Source organism: Asparagus officinalis, chromosome 4 (assembly GCF_001876935.1).
Source record: "Asparagus officinalis chromosome 4, Aspof.V1, whole genome shotgun sequence".
Classification (NCBI taxonomy): Eukaryota; Viridiplantae; Streptophyta; class Magnoliopsida; order Asparagales; family Asparagaceae; genus Asparagus; species Asparagus officinalis.
This window is the reverse complement of record NC_033797.1, coordinates 142,479,379-142,490,595: the sequence shown is the minus strand read 5'-3', so window position 1 is coordinate 142,490,595 and position 11,217 is coordinate 142,479,379.

Below are 11,217 nucleotides of genomic sequence, written 5' to 3'. Positions count from 1 at the left end.
GTGGCTATACACCGAGAAGTGTGTAGCTATACAATATGGTATGTCGCTAAGCAACCTATTGTATTGTATGTATAGCTATACACTTTATATTCTATACTTGGGTTTAAGAGCAGGCAAAATACAAAATTTGGGTGTATGAGAACATATGGAACTGCGTGTTTTAAAGTAAATGGGGGTAAAAGTTTGGATTTATAAGCAAAAACCTTTTTTCCATTAATCTTATATGACGAGAATTTGTTTACACTGTTTTGCAGCAGTTTGTCATTCTTAATTACACGAGTCTTTTCACCAGTAAGTCTTTTGAAATAGTAACAGGTTTCAAAATTTTCTTACATGGGCATCTTAAAGAGTCATTCGGACAAATATTGTTCACTCTCACAACGATGAAGTTCCGTAAGGTCGGTTTATGGATCTCCTTTAATAGCTTGACAGGCGCTGATCATATTATGTACTGAGGGGCTTGACAGGACTTCTGTAATTGTCTGCAGTTCTGGAAAACATGAAATGGTGAGAATCCAATAATGCCCAAACCTGTAACTAATTCCGTATTTTTTCTGTTTATTTTTTTTTTCTAGTTTCTGGTTTTCAAGCATGATGGAAAGGTGTAACGTTGTGTTTCAAATCTGACTAAACGAGCTGTTGATGCTTCCATGCTTGTTGTTGCAGGTTCGATGTGGTAGTGTTGATTGATCGACACGATCATTTATGAGCTGCTGATGGTGTTGGAACCAAAAAAAAAAAAAAGAATGTACGTCACGGATTATCCGCCTATGAAAACCTTGAATGTTTTGGGCGTGAAGGGCTAGTTTTATGCGATACCAGAATGAGACTTATCATTATGATTACAGAATCTTCCAAGATCAGATCAATAAGGCTTGTGTAAGATCCTCAAGCTTTTGGAACAACGTAAAACATATACATCCCCTTCTGTACTGGTGATTTGTCAAGTAAGAGACTCGTGCACGGTAAAAGACTTGACACTAAACCCAATAACATTATTCACGAACTCGTTTTATCTCTACTTCAAAATGTAGATAGATGTAAAAGTTTTAATGCCACCCTCTATGGCTCAAAAATGTCTACCGTTGCTTTGGCTTTTGTTAATTAACTCTTCAATGGAACTTTAATTTCTTCTTCGACTCGGTTGTATCAGGTCTGAGCCCTTGAATAGCAAAGAATTCCTTGAATAACAAACATAGTATATAGCTGTTCGGTTGAATTTATGGTGTGTTTGGGAGTTTACTAAGGAAAGAGAAGGAAAGGTAAACAAAGGGAAGGGAAGGGAAGGGAAGGAAAGGGAAGGAAAGGGAAGAGAATTGTAATATGTTGTTTGGGAGTTGAGTAAGGTGAATGAAGGTCAAATTAATATAACTTGTTTGGGAGTAATAATAGAGGGAAGGGAAGAGAATGAAATATATGTAAATTTACACAAATGACCTTATACTAATACATCAGCCCTTTTATTTGTTTTGATGGGGGGTAAAAATGTCATTGCACCTTTTACCCTCCTTTACCGTCCGAATCGGGCCCCTTCCTTCCTCCTCTCTATCCTCCTTACAAAAACTCCCAAACATGGTGAAAGCTACATTTCTCTTCCCCTCCCCCTCTCTACCCTACATCCAAACAGGGCATTAAATATAATCCCTCTACCACCACCTTCTTCAAAGCCCAGAGAATCAACATCTCCCATGTGTTCTTCAGTCTTTATTGTCGTACACAACATTGTAAACTTAAAAGAGTACCCATGTCTATCTGCCATCCAATTTGAAATGAAGAAAATGGTTAAGAATTACAATTTTAATATGCTTGCTTAATTGCCGAGTTAATAAAAACATTAAAAAAATTAAGAAAACTTGTTGTCGGTTATAGCTCATGAAATCGCGAATTTTAAAGTACACAAATTTAATTGTAACTGGGTGAAGATGAATGAAAATGATACCCACCATAGTATATAGTCCATGAAAAATGTAAATTTTAGAATACACATATTTGATTTCTACTAGATCAAAACAAACCAATACGGGTAAAAATCGTGGGTTATGACCTATGAAAATCGTGAATTTTAGAATATGCGTAAAAATAGATATCGTATTTTGAAGTATGCATAATTAACAACGATACAGTTAAAATGAACAAAATGAACAAACATTGTGGTTCTTAAATAAGCATAGTGTGCTGGATCTAGATTGACGAAAATTGATAGAACTCATGGATTATAGGCTATGAAATCATGATTTTTAAAGTACACAATTTAATTATCATAAAGAAAATCATAGTATACTGTCAATGAAAAACACAAATTTTGAAGTACCCATACTTGATAACTCTTGGGTAGAAGCAAACGAAAATTGACGAATATCATGGGGGGTTATGAAAATCGCAAAATTTTAAGTACACATGCTTAATTTCATTAGGTTGAAATGAAATGAAAATAAAGAAAATCCGTTAGTTATAACCAAGAAAATCTCTAATTTTAGAGCATCCATAATTGTTGTCGTGTCGAAACGAATGAATCTAGAAAAAAATTATGGGTGATAGCTTATTATGAATTTTGAAATACATATTTAATTAACATTGTGCCATAATGAAAGAAAATGAACAAAAACAATGGGTTATGTAGCCTACGAAATCAAGAATTTTAAAATAGGAGTATTTAAATAGGAGTATTTAATCGAAATGAAAATTGTGAATTTTGATTTATGCATAATTAACTATCATTAGGTAGAAATAATGGAATAAACAAGAACCACAGGTTATATAGCTTATGAAAAATTGTGAAGTTTGAAGAACCCCATATTGAATTGCCATTGGGTTAAAAATGAAGTAAATTTAGGCAAAAACCGTGGTTATTTATTTATGCAGTACTTAATATCGCGAACTTGCAAATTTACAGTCATTAGTCGAAATGAAGGAAAATTTACAAAATTTTTGGACATTGTGAATTTTGACTCTCTACATCCTGAAAATTTTAAGTACACGTAATTGATTGCCATTTGGCTGAAACAAATAACATTGAACAAAAAATTCTGGTATTTAACTCCCAAAAATTACAAATTAAGATATTCATACTTTATTACCATTAGGTTTGAAATGAAAAAAGAAATTAATAAAAGCTATGGATTATTTTGTTAGATATAGGTGACCTGCAGGCAATTATTGTATATTGTAACAGGACCTATATGTATATAACATCCTTGTTCAAAATAATAGTATGCTATTTTGATCAGATTTATCTGATGTTCTAAAAATACAGATAATGTCTTTAGAATAAATACTAGACTATCAGACATTTTGGATAGTGATCGTAATGAAGAGATTTGAAGTAACGTATATTCTAAAATGTTCCTAGTTGATGAAGTGTTGAGATAGGACATCATCACTTTGGTTAAGACTAGTGTATGCTCTATTTCTCCTTTTGAAGGAGATGATCAATCTCTTAGATCATTGATGTGAGACATCAAGATACAGTATACAGGTGACTCATTAGTGAATGAGTTGACTGAATGACTCGCCGAGAACATCTAGTTGGTAATATACTTAACTGTCAAATAGAAGTTCTCAAGTGATATAGTACATAGTAGTCTCTTGACCTGAGGCATGAGTGCAATATCTTATATGTCAGTAAAGATGTATTTAGACTTTTACCTAACCACAATTCTAATTGAATTGTGCATAATGGTTCTTGTTGGGTACATCCCGAGACATAAGTAGATATTGAGATGCCAAGAAGGGATCCGTCTCTCCCAGTATATGGGGTTAATGTCATAAGATTGTTTGATATAACTATAACCTAGAAATCCTTGGCCGAGGTAAATAAGATAAACTGAGTGTCAGTTTGATCTTATAGGTTATCAGTTTAATATCAACAAACACTAATTGAGCAATTAGGGTTTGACGGTTTTTCATATCCTAGGCTCAATAGTTTGACATGGTTTGACGAAGAGATCGGACTGTACGACATTATCACTGAGTGATCCTGATAAAATTGGATAAACATCTTGCAAACCTTTATCACAACTCATACCCGGATAGTCTTCATGTGCAGCTAGCACCTCTGTTGTACTTGCGGATATGATCCACTACCGAGTTTTTGAGTTGGGCCCTAGAGTCACACCAAGCGCGTACTTGAATCCTATGAAACACAATTTATAGAGTGATGCGTATGATTGATACACATATATGATTTTTTTTACCGGATACACATAAACGGTTATGTATATCGATAAAATCGGAATGTTATGTGCTTAGGAAATGAATTTTAGTATTTTTCCCATAAAGTTAACTTTTAGTCAACTAGTTGACTTTTTGGTCAACAGTTGACTTTTGGTCAACTCTTGATTTATTTGGTCATATAGTGACTAATTAGTTAAAGATTGGAATAATACTATATACCGTATTTATGAAATACCGTATTAGTAATAATAATTTGGTATTCTCATTTATGAAATGCACTTACCATGTATAATGAGTCATGAGATGAGTCACTTAGTGGTATGGTTTGAGCACATGGTTTATTAGCACATGGTTTTGAAATGTAATGATTCATAAGATGATTCATTGCATGACTCACTTGATTAATCATTAATTTTTGATGATTCATTGCATGACTCATAGGATAAGTCATTCATGCCATGAACACATTTCACTCTATATATATGAGCTCTTTTTTCTTATGGAAATGTTAAAGAAAAATTGGCTAAGTGGTTTTTTTTCCATAAGAGAATAAAAGAGAGCTCTCGTCTTACTAAACTCTAGCAATCTTTAAGTAAGAGGAAGTAGTAGGATTTTAAAGTACCCCGGGGTGGATATCTTGCCTTGTGTCTCAAGAAGACTCTTATTTTATCTAGCCCACTTGAAGACTTGGAGATCCACTACGAGGAGATTTTCTACTACAAGGAGCAAGAGCTAGGGATTATTTAATCTTCCATCGAATCACGCTTCGAAAGTATGACTTTCTAATTCTTGTATGCTCTCTTTAATATAGGGATTATGTTAGATTTAATTAGTATGGTCCTATTATGTATTTCATGCTCTTTACATGCTTAGCACAAATTATACATATAGTCTTCCGCTGCGTATTTTGCATGTATTTAGCATGAATTTCCAACATATATAACTATGAAATTGTAAATTTTGAAGTATATGCAAACTCAACTGTGAAAGGGTCAAAATTTAATGAAATGGAAAAAAAGTTATGGTGTATAACCCTAAAAACCACAATTTTTCATCGCCTTTGAGTTGAAATTATTAAAATGGATAAAAAATGTGTATTATAGTCCATGAAAATTACAAATTTAGAAGTCAATTATTTGCTATTGTGCCGAAATAGATGAAAATGGAAAATATTATGGGTTATATAACACATGAAAGTGGTGAATTTTGAGGAAAGAAAACTTAGTTGTCCTTAAGATCGAAACGATAGAAAATGGATAAAAATCGTGGGGTATATAACACATGCTCTACTGTAAAGTACGCTAATTAATTGACATTAGGTCAAAATAAATTAAAATGAAAATAATTGTGTCTTGTAGTACATGAAAGTATTAAACCTTGAGGAAATAAAATTTAATTACTTCTCGATTGAAATAACTTCTCCAATCTTGGTTTAACCCGTGAAAATTATGAATTTTGAAATATTCCAATTATTTGCCATTTGGTCGAATAGATGAAAGAGGACAATAACTGTTGTTTATAGCATATGAAAATGTTTAAATTTGAAGAAATAAAACTAACTTTTGTTCGGTAGAAATGATAAGAAATGGACAAAAATCGTAGATTATCGTCTAAAAATTATGAACTTTGGAATACGTCATTTGTTTGTATGAACTTTGGAATACGTCATTTGTTTGCTATTGGGCCGAAACAAATGTAAATAGATAAAATTCAAGGTCATAGTCCATGAAAATGGTGGATTTTAAGAAAAGAAAACCTAATTGCTATTGGGTCAAAACTATTGAATATCGACAAAGTTCGTACTCTATAGGCGAGGAAAACTAAAAATTTTGAAATAGTCTAATTATTCGCACTTGGGTAGAAACAAATGAATATGGACAAATTGGTGGGTTATAATCCATGAGAATTGCTAGTAGAAAGAAAAGAGAGCTAAATTTTCAAATGGTTGGAATAGATAAAAGTCAACAAAAATCATGGATTATATAGTAGTATATTGGCCTGTTAAGTTGACATGTAGATATTATGGACTATGTGGCAGAACTACTTATACCTTAATCCCTGTAGTAGTATATTGGCCTGTTAGTTGTTATTGTCCAAGTTCGTATATAAAAATGTAATTTATCATCATAATTTAGAGTTGGGATACAACAAAAGAGACTTTAATATGATATTTAATATGATATCATAAAAAATTTAGATAAATATCAGAAAGCCCCCCTTAACTTTGGATGATTATCGGAAAACCCCTCTTAGCTTTCAAAATATTAAAAAAATCCCCCTCTTTGAGTATAGAGATTACCACAACCACCCTCCCAAAAATAACTTCTAGATTTATCAGAAAACCCCCTTTAACTTTGGGATTTTATCAGAAAACTACCCAAAATAAAATCTCAAAGTTAAAGGGGATTTTCTGATAACCCCTTAAGTGGGGGTTTTCTGATATTTTGAAAGTTTAGGGAGGTTTCTAACAATCGTCCAAAATTAAGGGGGCTTTAATGATATTTAGCCCAAAAATCCACTGGACATGCATTTTAAAGCAGATTTTAAAGGAAAAGTACCACTTAAAGAAACAATCCAGATCTCAAACTATGAAATGACACTTTATCTGCAGTTTACAAAAACAATTCTGATCTCAGCCTACAAAACACCACTTAATCAGTAGACACTTTTAACCATGAAATTATGAGGGTATTTTGGGAGGCTTATTTTTGGTCAAATTAGCTTTTAAGCTAGCTTTTTTATTTCTATCTGTTTGGTTAAATGCTTAATAAGTTAACTGTAGGCTGTCTAAAAATCACTACAGATAGTTTATCCCCATCAGACACCAATGATGGAAGTTACAATCTGACGACTTCCAGAAGGCTACAATTTGAAGACTTTCACGTAGAAGGTTACAATCTGACGACCTTTACAACAACTAATGAAAGCTCTAATTCAACAGCCTTCACAATCAACATCGGGAGTTACAGTCTGATGACTCTCATATTTTTAAGGAGCCAAGACGAAGGTTACAAGGTGAAAATCTTTGCAACGCTCTAGCGAAAGAGACTACAAATTGACGGTCCCTTCATATTAAAACCCAGATATCTCTCAAACCGTAAGGAATTTGGCAAAACTGACGGAGCAAACCAAACCCGATGGGGTTGGTTTGGTCGGCTCCGTCTTGTCGAGATAGCCGATTTTCATATATAATTCGTCCAATTCCGACTTACGGTTTGAAAGTTATGACCTGTTCTTCGCAGCAAGTTATGTTCTGAAGTCCGTCTGCAAGACTGGACTTCGTCAGAACATCGGACTTAGCCTAAAGCTCGCCGAGCCCACCTAAGGCTCACCTTTGCATCCAAGATTCACGCGTTCTAAACTCAAAACGCAGAGGTCGTGGCTGCGTTCCAGATCCAAAACGCAGAGGTCGTGGCTGCATTCCAGATCCAAAACGCAGAGGCCGTGGCTACGTTCCAGAGTCAAAACGCAGAGTTCGTGGACTTAAAGCGCGGAGTCCATGCAGAACCCAACTCTGCGTCTCAGGTCCAAAACGCAGAGTTCATCTCTGTGTTCCAACTCTACGTCTCAGGTCTAAAACGCAGAGTTCATCTCTGTGTCCCACCTTTACGTTTCAGATTTACAACGCATCGCGGCCTGTGCGTTCAGCCACCCAAAATAGGCCCAACTCTGCGTTTTTAGTCTAAAACACAGAGTTCGGGCCCAGAACGCCATTTTCGACGTTTGACTCGTTCAAACACGAACCGAACAGTTCCAGGAACTGTTTTTCCCCCACGATTTGAGGGATTTTCGCCCCACTTAGGAGCGGATTAAGGGGGCAGTTACCACCCTTAATCCCCTATAAATACGAGAACTCAATTGAGTTAAGGGATCGGATTTTGTCTCATCAACGGAGGGAGATTCGGTCAAGGGCTAGCTTGGTTGATCGGAGGGTCTAGCTTTTTTGGATCTGAAGCTTGGCAGCAAAGAAGAGCCTTCATCCTTCGGCTGGGATTTTGGAGATCGGCAATAGGAGCTTCTTCATCCTTGGCTTATAACCGACTTTCGGTTAAATCAACTCTTCCATAGAGTTTCAAACTCGTTCAGAGTTATCAACTCGTTCAGAGTTATCAACTCGATCAGAGTTCAAAACTTGCTTTGCAAGTCCTTCTAAAACTCGCTCTGAGTTATTAACTCGTTAAGAGTTATTTTCAAACTTACCACGCAAGTTCTCCACAAAGTCAAATCGTGAGGAGAAGACCATGTTCCAGTGAATCAAGACGTGCGGATCGTCAACAGAGAGCAAATTCGACGCGAGCATTCGAAGGAGGCACTCCATCGCCACCGTGAAGAACCCAGTTTTAAACAAAGGGAGGAATGCAGATCATTCTCCTTTCTTTTGTAATCAGGAAATCCAAATTGTAATCGAGATTGAGAGAGTTGTAATCATTCTTTTTCTAAGCAGTTAGAGAGAATAAATCAAATACGATTCTTTCATTATTTTTCTTGTTACATCAAATTTTCCACAAACATTAACTTATAAGTCCCATTTTAAAAAGATGGTATATCTCAGCTTTTAAAAAACCAGCTTATAAGCTCATTTAAAAAAACTAGGTTTGACCAAACAAATTACTATTCTACTCAAACATTTTTTATAGTATTTTTATCCAAAAGCTAAAAGTCACTAAAATCTAGTATAACTTAAAAGCTTCAAAAAATAAGCCTTCCAAACACCCTCTATAACCCCTCAATCCTTGGCACTATTTCAAGGATTACTCCGATTCAATAAACATTTTCTTGTGTACACTCAACAAGGTGGATCGGATGAATATATTAGGGGGTGTTTGTTTCAAATTTTTTTTGGGATATAGGCTGGATTTCAGGTTTTGGGATGTAAAAAGGGATTTTTTTGGGTTTTGGAATTCCATAAACTATGTTTGTTTCAAAAAATATTTTGGCATATTGAATCCCAAAAACATAAAAAACTAATTTATTTTAGGATTTGAGAAATCCTGTTTTTGAGACCGGATATGGGCTGGATCTCTGACAAAACAAGTCCACCTTAGCCAACTGTTCTCGTAATCCCGAAAACCGATCGCAGACCCAACTATAGAGTCACCGCTTCCCTTTCCCATTTTCGTCTCCCTCCTCTTTTACCCGCCGTCTCATTTTCCGCGTGAAAACCATAGATCTCCTTCCCTCCTCTCCGCCTCTACAACGCCACCCCCTCCCTCCTCTAGAAATACCTAGGGCTTGTGGCTGAGGGGGAGGGAAAGAATTTTCCTCGCTTGGCACCTGAAAATTCGTAGGAAATCTAGGGTTAGGGTTTCGCTTCTGCTCCTCTTCGGCGAGTGGATGAGCCTAGTCTTTAGGTATAGTCTATATTTTGGTGTTTAATTGCTGAGATCTTTGTAGAAAGTTGGTGCTTTTGACGTGTTTTGGGGATTTATCGGGGGATTTTAGCTGGTAGTGTTCAATTTTTGAAGAAATCTAGGGTTTAAGCTGGCGAGTTTTGTAAATTTCGGCAAAGATTGCTTTGAAGTTCTGAGTTGATCTCATAATTCATCAAATCTGGGGTTTTCTGGAAGAAATATGAGTAATTTGATTGAAGCTATATTTGATTGATTCTTGTGATTCCTGTTTAACAAAGTTATATCCTGTCTTTCTTTTTTAGTTAGAAAGGGATGAGAATGAGCAGAGATTCAGGGTCATGAGAGGCTATATTTGATTGAAGCTTGCCATTTCAGGCGTTTTGTCTTCTTTAATCTTTGAAAATTTTATAAAATTTTAGTCAAAATCATTCATTTTTACATAATGGAATCCTTTCTTTGTTATCCAGAGTATTTTGATGAAAACCATGACCTTATTTTAGTAGATTCAGCATCCATACTCGAATTCATCATGTACTAGTCATGTATCTGTTTCTTAAGCTCCATGTCTCCATTACTAAATAGTACACATATTTGGGCTTAGTTCATGCCAGAAACTTTAAAAAAGGCATATTAGAACATTGCATTCATAATTTTCCTCTTAGTTTCTTGGAATTTGTTAATTAAGGTTAATTTCACTTAACTCCTTGAATATTGTTGGTTTCTATTTACTATATGAGCACTTGTTTAAGATTGATGCATAGTATTTATATGTGGAATCTCTTCTTAAAACATTGTAGATGGACGATATTGATGAAGAGATGTTAATGAGGATGGCTTCTAATGCTACTATCTCTGCGGTGATTTGTGTGTTTGCTTGTTTGATGAGGATACGTAGTAGAAGGAAATCAATCACTTATCACCCTAAGATGAAAAATAAAGAGAAGATAGACTCTAGAGTTAGGCACATAAGTCGTGTGTTTCATGGCTATGATGAGAGTTGTAGGACTTATGTTAGAATGAGGCCGCATGCATTTCATAATCTTGTTAGAATAATGAGATATACCGGCCTACTAAAAGATTCACGGGGTGTTAAAGTAGAAGAACAATTGCTCATGTTCCTTAATATATTAGGCCATAAAACAAGAAATAGAATTGTTATGTCACATTTCATAAGATCGGGGGAAATTGTTTCAAAATATTTTAACAAGTGCTTGGAAGCCGTTGGTCGTTTAAGGGGGTGGTACATGAAGCAAGCACCAAGTGAAGTATCGTCAGAGATTGTCACTAACCAGTTATACTATCCTTATTTCAAGGTAATCATTATTATAACATAACTACTCATAATATAACAGTCAATTTTACCTTTCTATTATTATTAACTGTTTAATATATCATATAGGATTGCATTAGCATGATAGATGGAACCCATATCGACGTCATGCTTCCCTCTAGCCTTATTGCACGTTTTAGAGGTCATAAAGGTGTAACTCAAAATATTCTAGCTGCATACACTCCTAACAAGTTATTTTCGTATGTTCTAGCTGGATGGGAGGGATCCGCAAATGATTATAGAGTTTTGCAAGACGCGTTATCTAGACCACAACCTCGTGGATTGAGAGTTTACGACGGTAATAAATCTTTCAAATAAAGTATGTCTACTTAATTACAATTAAAAAATATACTAAATTTATTT